Source organism: Mytilus edulis, chromosome 8 (genome assembly GCF_963676685.1).
Source record: "Mytilus edulis chromosome 8, xbMytEdul2.2, whole genome shotgun sequence".
Lineage (NCBI taxonomy): Eukaryota > Metazoa > Mollusca > Bivalvia > Mytilida > Mytilidae > Mytilus > Mytilus edulis.
The window spans coordinates 22,678,888-22,691,909 of record NC_092351.1 but is presented as its reverse complement, the minus strand read 5'-3'; positions in this window follow the sequence as shown (position 1 = coordinate 22,691,909).

Sequence of the window (13,022 nt, the reverse complement as noted above, 5' to 3'; positions counted from 1 at the left end):
CCAAAGTGAATCAATTTTAAAAAGTTTCTAATGGGAATAAGGAATAAGTTTAAGACAATATTTGTGGTTTACTAGTATATCCTGCAATAGTTTATCAAATGCCAATTATTGATTTTAGCATTTGTAATACAAAAGGTTTAGAAATATACTTAAATATAGTCAGATATGTCGGTAACATGAAAGAATCTTGAGTAACAGCACAACGGTAACAGGACAGAGTTGGTAACAGAAAGGATTTGTCTGCTTTATTTTAAAGTTTAAGAAAAATACATCATTTTAAATTGGTCACAATTGGAAGATAACAGCAAAAAATGTCATTTATCCTTTGAAACTGTATTTGCAAGATAAAAAATCTGCCTAGGTAATGAAAAATTCTAAAATAAATTCCTTTCTGTTACTATCTACTAAACTAAATTTGCACAATGTTCTCTGCTGTTATCAAAAGCAAAAAACCTATCTTTTTATTCAATACACTTTATATTATTTTGAAATTTATTTAATATGGTGGTGATAACTTATATTAAATGATATGGTTGGCATATAGTAGATTAACTTTTCGATTCTTCAGTGAAATTGTCTTGAACATCCTTCCTGTTACTGATGATGGTTATGCTGTTACTTTTTATCAGGTAACATGACAGAACGTAACAGAAAGGAATTACGCGATAGTTTTTGTCCTTTTTATCACATTGAATGTAAGTGTATTTCCTGTGACATATAACTTTTAAAAAGATGATATAAAAACACACTTAATGCTGTGGTGCACACTTTAAAATATTCTCAGAAACTGTAAGAAAAGGCTGTAACAGGATAGAACACCAATAAGTATTTTTCTATAAATTCTTACCTTGGATGGGCTTGAATTTTCAAACCTGACCGCCTTTCCAACTATTTCTTTGTACTAATGCATTCAGGAAATGATGCTCTTCACAATACATAATGGGAAAATAACTCTTGGTCTTGTAAACATTTCCACAGGTAAAAAAAACCCAGTGGTAACAGGAGGGAAATCACCCCTGGGGACAAATTTTTTTTCTCTTAAAATTTGCAAAATTTTATTTCATGCTAAAGTTATAATATAAAAAGACAAATTAGGGGCAAGTTTATTATATAATATATCATATATGTGAGAATCGGACGCCTGTTTAATTAATTTGGATATTATTAGTGCGGTGACAGAAGTGTAAAAAGTCGTCTAGATCGCGAGTTTAATCTCCCCAAATAACACACGGCTAAAAATGGTCTTAACTTAAAGACAAATATGTCTTCTTTAGTTTTTGCCCTGTCGTCAGAATTTCGTACGGTCACTTTTTTCTAAAAAGTCGTTTTAATGACTGGTAGTATATTGGAGAGTTTCAACCCCCCTTTTTCAAAATGAAAAAAATGGGTATGTTTTCTTACATTTAATTGAAATAGGTTTTCCTGAAGCTATTTTTACATGTCAAAATATGCTATTCAGTATTTTATTTTCTTCTAATCTATAAAATTTGTAAAGTTCAGACTATTTAAAATCGAGGTAATTTTAATTGCAAATTCAGACTCAAACTTTAGTTTCTTCTTCATAGTAGTAATAAAAATTATCCCATAATATTTTAAGCATATTGTATTTAATAAAACTAATAAGTGATACAAATTTCGGAACCAAAATATGAAAAAAAAACTTAAGAAATCAATGGAAAAAGAATGGAGGAAAAATCTTCAATTTCAACACGGAACTCAATCACTTGCCTTCCGTCCCATTTTGTGTATTAGTCAATAATTTGCTCTCAAATGATATATGAAATTACTACCTTTTTCGCTATTATATACACATATTTTCAATTAAAGTGCACTGATATATGCCATATACTTTGTTTGTATATGTTTATATTCTATGTTTTTTCGTTATAAAACATCAAATATACTTTGTCAAAAAAGTCTTATTGTAAAATCAAAATAATGACGTATAGTTTCAGTAAATATTCCGTGATATGTCAAGTCCTTTGCAACTTGCTCGATTAAGTCCAAAGAACAGACAAAAGTCGTTAAATTTTATGCAGTGAATAAAAAATGTGCTGAAAAAACCTCGATTGAAATTTTAAGTCAGTTTACCAGTTTAGGGAAGTCGACTTTTGTAACTGCATTGCATAAAAGATTGGATAAGTGGAACATCAAGATGTTTCATGCGATAGCTGTTAATTTGAAGAACTCCGTGCAGGAAGTTTGACGACATACGTTATCTGACTTGTCCCTCAGTTTCGGGTATTCAGTGTACACGTTCTAGAATGTAGTCGTTCATCTGGAGCGCTTGTATATTTTGTTGCAACAAAACATTTTAAAAAGTTAAAAAATTACTCAAGTTTGAATCAGATGAGCGCATTAAAAATGTTTTATCCGTGTCAGATAAAGTTAAAGTTGAAATAGTTTCCCGTCCATCTTTTAAACTTCAAGCACTCTGTCATTTTGGTTGCATTACAAAATATTTGCTAAAAACGAAAAAAAATAAATCCAAACCCGTGGAAGCAGATATTTCAGAACACGATACTGCTTTTACTAATTCTATTTTGGCTATTGACAACGACTTAATGGTCATTCCTCATGGCACCGTTACTTGATAAATATAGATCATTTCTTCAGGCTGATTCTAATTTAAAATATTCTACATGAAAAATGCAGTCTAAACTCATTTATTTCTATAGAAATTCAGTTGTCAAACAACTCCAACAAGTTCAAGGTAAATATAACATATTATTTAGTAGCAAATTAACTATTTGAGATGCCATATAAGCTTCTCGTCAATTGAAAACTGACCTGAAAAAATCTCAATGTAAACTGTAATAGACACAAATAACGGACAGATATTTAATTCCGCTGCAAGTTTACTTAGAAAAGACATCGAAACTCAAAAGAAGACTACCCAACTTTGGATGAATTGTTTCTTCCTTCTTAAATCAGTCAATGCATTCGTATTTATTGCAATTCACTCTATGGTTACTCAATGAAAATGCATACAGCCAAGACTATTCTCAGGAAATGGCACCAGATAAATTGTGGAATTGCTAAGCAATTGTTGAGGCAATCTTTTTTATTTACTCCTTTTCATTTAGGATTGGCTTTACAAATGTACCGTGAGTTTGGTTCAAAACACCTTGTTGAAACATTGAATGCCAATGGATTTTATGCTTCTTAAAATAAAGTGCAACGCTATCTAATGTGTTGCCAACCATGAAATTGAGCGAATTCAAGATAGTGTGTACTTCTCGTATGATGTTTCCCGAGCATCTTTGCAGACAAGCATATGGATGTCATCACACCTTCCTAAACCCCCTTATAGATCTCTGTTAAATCTTGGATGAATTGATAGGGATGGTTTGAAGCTGGTAATTTTTAGGAAAAAATGTCTTCGGACTTCCTACAATACCTTGTCTGTACTTGTAAAGAAAAACTCAAAATAACGTGTTTGCTTTGAGCAGAACCTTTCATGTGCAGACCTGTGGCCATGAGTGAAATGTGTAGAAATATTAAAACATGTCAAAATGTTAGAAATTATTATAAATTAAGGAATGTATCTCCCTAATGCAAAGCTCTGATTCATTTCACTGATTTGGCTATCTTTTTGGAACTTTTGGATTATAGCTCCTCATCTTTAATATAAGCTTTAGATTTCAAATATTTTGCCACGAGCATCACTGAAGATATATGTATTGTCGAAATGCGCATCTGGTGCAGAAAAAATGGTACCGTTATTGTTATTGTGACAGTTGATGAAAATGAACATGATGGAGATAAGGGTTGATTTGGTATAAAGCTTGTTGCACTGGTACACACGAATCCAGTCCCGAGGTTAGGGGATTTTGCAGTATGACTTTTACTCATTGTTGAAACCCGTACGGGACCTATAATTGTTTTATGTCTCATTTGGTCTCATTTGGAGAGTTGTCTCATTTGCAATTATATCACATCTTCTTTTTTTATATGGAATACTTTTGAAGTCTGTGGTACGTTGCAAGGGAAAAAAGGGGGGATATAGTTACAAAACCTATAATGTAATAGATAGTAACCAGAGTTAATTACACAACAAAAGTTAATACTATGGTAGCAGTAATAATTGTGAAAAAAAAATCCAAAAAGCAACGAGTAGTCAATAAAAAACCTGAAGTATCCGCAAATTCAATTTGAGGTCATATTTGACTGTAGTGTTCTATGGCTTTGGTTTGATATCTCACCCAATATGATAGTTTAAAAAATAATTTTAAAGTATTGTTCTGCATGACACTTGATTTTTACCTGAAATTGATATTTTTCTAAGGTTTAGGTGCTCTTAACATTTTATAGGTTGAAAACTTGATTTTTGAAGTTTTGTTTATATAACGTCGTTTTAGGACTTTTTTTGATAAAAAAATCTCAATGATTAAGGTTTGTGTATAATAACAAACATTACTAAAGCCAAAACAGTATCATTTGTATTTAAGTAGAGTTTAGAAATAGAAAAAAATGTCAAATTGAAACCCAACCAAATTTTCACAAAATTTTACATATGACCTTTGACCTCAATTTAAAAAAAATGTGACCATATCAAGTCCTGACGACAGGCATATTCTTATAGTACATGTTTTCCTCTTTCCAATGATATATTATTTAGGTGTGTGTTCGGTGGGGAGATTAAGTTCAAAAAAATCTGCCTTCAGTCACCGCACTATATTTGAATGATTTAGTTTTCAAAAAAACACAGGGGACAACATGATTTTAGGGGGGGTTGAGCATTTAAATTACAATATTTTATTGGAAGAAATATAAGAATAAGTGTTTACTTGGCAGGCCATGGTGCATTATATAACTTAGTTTATACTGAAACTTAAAATTTTCAAAAAAGATGGTTGAATAAAAAAATAATTGCTGGTGAAGTGCGGGACATGGAAATTAGACTTTTTCAGATATTGTCTCATATATAATTATCCCAGAATGGGCATATAAGTTAACTAATGTATAACAAAATATCATATAGAATTAAACACACTTTTTCTAGAGGTTATTCAGTGATGTGTAAACCGGGACGATAAACTCACAAAATGAATAGAGATCAATAGAAGTCCGAAGGGCTCTTACTCACAAACTTAAAAGTCCGTTAACTTGTATAATTTGCCTGAATCATAAACTAATTTAACGAAGATTAGAATAGCATGACTATGATGACAGCATGGTGGCATTATTATCGGTCTGCGCTAAATTAACAATCTGCTTAAGTGGACAACAGGGCAACAACAAAAAAAGACTCTTAGGTGCATTTCTTTCAGTCTAACCAAAATTTTGTAAACGTTGTGTGCCGTTTGCTATCGTTTGATAAACGCTACAAAGTTAACAAATACAGCGTTTAATTAGCATATACTGACCCTGTTTGAACTTTCAATACTGCATTCACATGTTGTTGGTAAACAGACTTATTACAAAAATTGAAACAAATACATTGTTTGATCAGGCTAAAGTTAGAAACAAATGTAGCGTTTGTTCTAATAAACGACGAACAACAAACTGTAGACGCATTTTTAGCGAGTGCATAGTTTGTCACAGTTTAAATAAACTTTTCAAACGTATGTTAGAAACAAATGATCAAAACATGTGCGCGCTTAGCGTTTGTATCGTTTGTGTTAGAAAGAAATGCACCCTTAATTGTGCTAGATCCTTAATTTTTTTTTTATCCTATATAATAATGTTATTTAAAAGAAATATGAATCCAATTTCAATTTGACTTTGATGTATGCCTCATGTGAACCCAAGATCGCCGGAACAATAACATTGTTATCATTCTATGTTTTACACCATACATCCATTTTGAGCCCTCGGTATTATATATAATAACAAAGTGCACAATCAAACAATCGCATTTTAGAGTATCTTAAACTTAGGCAACTTTTTTTCCAAAAAAAACCATAGCCCCCCCCCCCCCCCCCCCCACGAAAATCAAATGGTTGCTGCCTTAGAAAGTATAATTGTGAATATTGATTTGAATGAGTAAGCAGTGTTTACTTATACCGATTTCACTTCAAAATTTAAATGATGAATTATAAATTGGTCTGTAATTGAATATTAAAAAGGAATTCTTAATGCACCTTATACATGTATATAAACATGATAAAATATACGTCAGACCACACCACTCTCATGATTGATTGTTTTATATGCATTGTCTTTATTTGCTAGTTGATCAGGCCATTTAACTTAAAAAATTGAACGAGAATCTAAAACTACAATCATTCTAAATTGAATCCATGTTTTGAAGTGATTTTGAGAAATGAGTATTTACAAGTGGAAAAGAGAAAAATAGCAAAAATTCCGAACTCAAATTCAAATCGGAAAGTCCCTTATCAAATGGCAAACACAAAAGCTCAAACCCATCAAACGAATTGCAAACAACTGTCATATTCCTGACTTATTAAATCTGGAGAACAAATGAACCAAAAACAAAAAATCCGCACAAAAATCCCACACAAGACGACTAACAAAGGCTTAGGTAATTGGCAAAAATGTGGCGGGAATAAAACATGTTTATGAGATCTCAACACCCAACCCCCCTTTTGTAATAAACATTCAGTACACTAATTTGTCGCTATCATATTTTTGTTTGATAATACTAGTATATTTGTTCATAAAAGTAAGAAAATGTGGGATGATTGCCAAACAGACTACTCTCCACAAGAGACAAAGAGACGTCGAAGTAAAAACAATTAGAGGTCATAGTACGACCTTCAACAATAAGCAAATCCTGCCGTTAAGCAACCAAATAGTTAGCGATAAAAGCCCGTAAATAACAGACTGATTAATGTACAAAAACAATAAATATACCCCAAAAACAGATTGGGTATGATATACAACCACCGCCAACGTGTGGAAAAGACTTCCGTCTAGTATATTTTAGGTTTACAGTTGGAATTGTATGTGCGATTCATTTACTGCTTGATTCACAGTTTATTGTTAAATAACATTAAGACCCATTGACACACCTCTTGATTAATATATTTGTATAGTACCTGCAGATCGGTAGACGGCATATTATATGTAAACAATCCATATTTGTTTAAAATAAACAAATTGAAAAATAAACCTACAAGATTTGCCTTCTAAAGTGATCGTTAATTGTCTTTGTTCAACCTTAATATTTAAATTCTCAATGGTAATCTTTATACTAATTTTCATGTCAAACTAGACGACATTTGTTCGTACTACTGAACTCCTTTTCATGAAGGCGATAATTCGTGTTTCCTAAGTATTGCATGCATTCATTTATTAACCAACTAAGTGCATTATTGCCAAAAGTGACTGTTTATTAAAAATTACATATTTTCTGTAATGGCCCTGTTTTTCTGTAATGGCCGTTTTTTCTGTAATGGCCCTGTTTTTCTGTAATGGCCCTGTATTAATGCCCAGTTTGTCTGTATTAAGCCCTGTTTGGGTTTTTGGATAAAGTTAATAAAACTAAGTTGTAAAGAGTATAATACCTTTTTGTATTTTATTTAATTTAGTAACCAGCAACCAACATAAAAGAACCATATAAGAGGATCACTGTTCATCTGTTTTTTTTTAACACATATCTCTTTCAACTTAATATCTTATATATTTGGTATATTTAAAGCTTTATAATGGTAAAGTACAAATTATTTTGTTCAAACTAAACTGTCATTAAAAGAGTAAGACGGTACATCAAGTTAGCAGCAACACATACACTTTTGTTCAGTTGGTTAGTAAATGTATTAAGAAATGGGTGTTTTTATAATGGCCCTGTTATATGTCCTCGGTCAGTAATAATGGCCTCGGATGTCTGTAATAGCCCTCGGCTTTGCCTCGGGCCATTACAGACTTCCTCGACCATTATTACAGACCTTGGACATATAACAGGGCCATTATAAAAACACCCATTCATTAATACCATAATGATAGTACATTTCTCAAATGGATCGAATATACAATGACGTCTCAGATTTTAATGCACGTATGTTTTGGACAATGGCAAAAGCTTTTACTGAACACTAGAACAAATCGGCGTTTATACATAAATATGATACAGGTATATAATGATTTCCCCAAATTTGTATAAAAGATTTTTTAACTTTTAGGATTTAAAAAAAAAGTTATTTCAAAATTTTGTATGGCAGTATCATTTATAATGCAATCGATTTTTAAAACTTGAAGGTATTAATAATACTGATATCAAATATTTGCCACATGCATTGAGGGAATGGCATCAAAGTGCTTATTTATATCTTGGAAACAATTATTTTTGGTCATGAATGTACACAAGTAAACTCTAAAAGGAAGTTTCTTGATAATTACTCCAGTACATAGAGATGCATGTTTGCATTTGGTCTGCTGTTGAAATTGTCTTAATCAAATATTTGATTTGTTTTAAATAAAGAATATCAATATTCTCGATTTTATATTTTGGTTTCCATGTAGTTCATGAAGGGTTGTACTTTTATTCAGTTGTATGATAGCAATAACATTTATTTATAGTAAACAAAACCCTTAGGTTGAAGATGTTCACTGTTTTATATAAAGATAGTTTGAATATAAATAATAAGTTCATTTAAACTTTCAAAAAGGTCAGCGATGAATAAAATATACATGATACGACTGTAAATTATTTCATAATTTATATATCCACAGCTTTTAAAAGGCATAGATCTGAAGAGCCCTTTCACCTTGTGTGCTTTATGGTCATTATGAGGCGTTAGCAAATTCAAACAATTTATGGCAGTGTAATCTAATTTTATTGAATAAAGCATGATAATGAAATCTTGATATTAAACAATAAGATATCAAATTGATTCAAGAAAATGAAACTGAAGTAAAAAGAAAGTTAAAATTCTGAACAGCTCCAAGTTGGTGATAAAAGCATAACACCATTTGCATTTTCACTCAGTCACTCATATAAAAGTCTTTAAGCCTTTCTGGTTACATATTATGCAATCCTGAATTTGTTTGAGGTCAAGATTTTTCCGTGGGTCTGATTTTTTATAATGAAGACTTAGTTATAACCCTGAAAAATGTGTATCTTTACATTATGTGTTTTGAATTAAAACTCTTAAATCTTACAACTTTCTTTAATTTGAAATAAAGCGTAGCACAACATTGCAATTCACAAAATATCCTGCAATTTATTCTTTGGATCCTTTATGGTAACACAGATTTTTTTCTTTCCAAAATGTGTTTGCTGTCCGTATTTTTTCAATGAGTCTGATTGTTGATAATGAACTAGTAACGCGAGACAAAATCAGAAAGTTTTAGTATTCCGATTTTATATGAAATAATTTTAAACTAATTTTTAATTCAAATGGAAAAAAATCCTTTTTTATTATTCATTTTATCTTTAAGAGGACATTTTATATCAGCATAAGCAGTCACCATTATAACAATGATGTTGATTTAGTCAAATTATCTTATATTATTAGGAATTCATTTATTTTGATTCTTAAGAGACCGCAATTAATAACTTATTCTATAGTAGATTATAAGGACAACATATTATAAAGCTTTGTGACACCATCATAATTATAGAGATTTTATATTCACAAACATATATTTGATTGAAAAGACGGTGATAATTATAAAATCACAATAGTTGATATAAAAAGCCTTTGTAGGACTGCTTTCAAGATGAATAAAACGATGCTGTTCGATCGCAGTCAACTATAGATTTTCAATACAGATTAAAATATCTGCTTCGGATACTTAGAGACGACATCAAAAGTTCAATGTAGGATAAAAAACTTAATTCAAATAGTTTTTTCACTGACCCCCCACCCCCCTCTTAACTTAATTTGGAAAAAAATGATTTCACCAATAGGGATATATGTAAAAATCGAAAATAGATGCAAAACTTGCAGAATTTTAACCCCCACCCCCAAACTATTTGATTAAAGTTTTTTTTATCCTACATCGATCTTTTGATGTCGTCCCTTACAAACGGAAATCCAGTGAAAAATAGAAGCTAAAACACTTCATAAAAATCATTTACACCCATATTTTCTTCTCTTTTAGCACGGTTATCACCGGTAACCACAGTGTTTATCTATAGTGATCATTATTTGCACACATTCTGTCTTGCTTGTCCGCATATATATATATGTTTTAAAAGTATGCAGTATCATACTTGCATGAAATTTCCTCTGCTTGAATGTTTTTGAAACCCCTTTAGTAGAATGCATTGGTTATTTTCTTCTTGTTAATTATGTACATCGTAAGCTCCCTTTGTTCAAAGGAATTTATATTTGGTGCAGTACTGCAGACAATAACAGAATAAAAGTACACAGTTTTGGAATCTACGATAGGATAAAGACGTCGCGTACGGTGTTGGTGATAATACGGGTTTTGCTTTCCAGTTCGCCTTTATTGCATTTGTTAGAAGTTTCGGAATTGATAACTATATGAATGTATATATCAAAATGTGCGTAATTAAAGGTAGAAATGGAATATGCCTTAAAATCATACTTTTATTAATTTTGTTACTCGAATGATCCCTAATAACACTGATTTTGAGCGTGTAGACAAGTAACACCGCGACATATGATCAGCGTTGCTTTGAAGTTATTCTTGTCAATTTTTAAACTTATTAAAAAAAAGTTGTACTCCTAGCAAGAGTAGTCTTTGGTGTTAATGGTGTATGTTTTATTTATGACGTCATCGTTAACTGGACGCGTCTGATCAGGACGAAAAGTTCACTTTGTTTTGTGGTCAGGCCGAAAATTGAACAAAAATATGGATATGGGTGAAGTTAAGAGTGATTTTTAACGGTAATTCAAATAGATTATTCCGAAAATGATATATCTTTTTATTCCGTATATAATAAGGAAAAAAAAAAAAGTTGTGTTACAACATTTCAAAAGATCGTGGCAGAATTAACGATTTTTTTGAAATTTGTATTTCTGTCACAAAACCCAAATCTCGCATATTTTTTGGAGCTCTTCAAAATTCGAACGAATGCTGCAGATCCAAACCACAATTTACATATCCACCCTTCCTGTGTCAAAATTATACAATAAATATACAACTTTTTATGTCTTCAATTGGTAAGTATTGTTTAAATTATGTCCTAAATTGTTCATTTTATTAAATCCGTTGAAATGTCACACTCGCAGTTTTCTGACGTTTTGGCGTATTTGTAAAGTGTCTTATGAAAAGTAATAGGCAGTTGCAGTCTTTTCTACGATATGAAATTTTAGTCAAACGTGAAATTATTTTTTTTAAGTGTATGACAAAAAATTGTGTCGAAGTTTTAAGAGAAAATATTGAAAAAAAAATAAACGCGATCTTTTTGTTTTAGTCTAGTCAAAATGTCACAAAACGCCGTTTTTTACATTTTTGTTACAAGTATGATAAGTCATATTATACAGTTTTGGAGGGGGGAAAATTTGAAATTATAATAGCACAAAAAATACTATATAACATTAAAATCTACTGTTCAGGGATTTTTTTGAACCCATTTTCGATCACATGTCGGAAGTATTAACGACATAGTCAGCGACTACTTTTGTCTAGTCATAATGTCACACCATGCTTTTTTACTTGTTTTGACGTTACGTTCTGTAAAACTTGACATGTAGTGCCTAACGTCGAAAATTGCGGAAGCCTTTACGTGCCATGCTAATTAACTTTTTCCAATTTGATATAACGAATTATGAATTTGATATAACAAATTATGAATTTGATATAACAAATTATGAATTTGATATAACAAATTATCAATTTGATATAACAGATTATCAATTTGGTATAACAAATTATCAATTTGAGATAACAGATTATCAATTTGATATAACAAATTATCAATTAGAAATAACAAATTGTCAATTTGATTTAACAACATTATTGAAACACATGGTTGAAACATTGCGTAACCCAAATTGGCGCAATTTTTTTGTGTATTGATTCATTGTTTATCTGACGTCCAGCGACAAATATGTCATTGAATGCTTATTCAAAACTTTCTTAACAGGTTTAATGTTTCTGAAATCCTCTCCCTCCCTTTTTATCTATTATTTGAGGCAGTTTGGGGGACTAGTTTGAATGTTCTCTATTCAGTACATGGGACCTGGTGTCTTAGAACGAACGATTAAAATAGAAAAAGGATCAATTTATATTGCACATTTTCAAATCAGAAAGAATGGATAGTGTGTTTCTAGGGACATAGGAACATGAAAGGATACAAAAATGCTGGCATGCTTCTTTATCAATTTCGATGGGCACATACAAGGATTAATAAAACATCCTTAAGTTCATCCTTGCATTTTTCTTTGTATATTTGTTTCAATATTTATTTTGTTTGCACACTTTTCATTAAAAAACAAAGACCCATGCGCGAGATCTGGAAGAGAAAACCCATGCACAATCAGTACAATACTGTTGATAAAGTTGCAGTAGGAACTGATTTTTCTCTTTATCTTGTCTAGATTGTGGTGCACATTCGCCTATACATTGTATTTTTATGCCCCACCTACGATAGTAGAGGGGCATTATGTTTTCTGGTCTGTGCGTCCGTTCGTCCGTTCGTCCGTCTGTCCCGCTTCAGGTTAAAGTTTTTGGTCAAGGTAGTTTTTGATGAAGTTGAAGTCCAATCGACTTCAAACTTAGTACACATGTTCCCTATGATATGATCTTTCTAATTTTAATGCCAAATTAGAGTTTTTACCCCAATTTCACGGTCCACTGAACATGGAAAATGATAGTGCGAGTGGGGCATTCGTGTACTGGGGACACATTCTTGTTATATATGTTGTTGTTTGCAATGTGATGATAATATCAAGAAAAACGTAAATAGCTGAGTGACAACTATAGAACTACTTTTATGTCCATGATGAACCAAAGTGAACATATATATACATACAACTTTAATATTAAACCAGCATAAATTAATGCTCGTGGTTTTAATATTATTCAACTAGGAAAGTTTTCGCTAAAATGGGCTATCGAAAATACAGCTGAACGGATTAATCTTTGCGCTAAAATGGGCTCTAATGTCTGCGCTAAAATGTCCCCTAGTAGTTTTGCGCTAA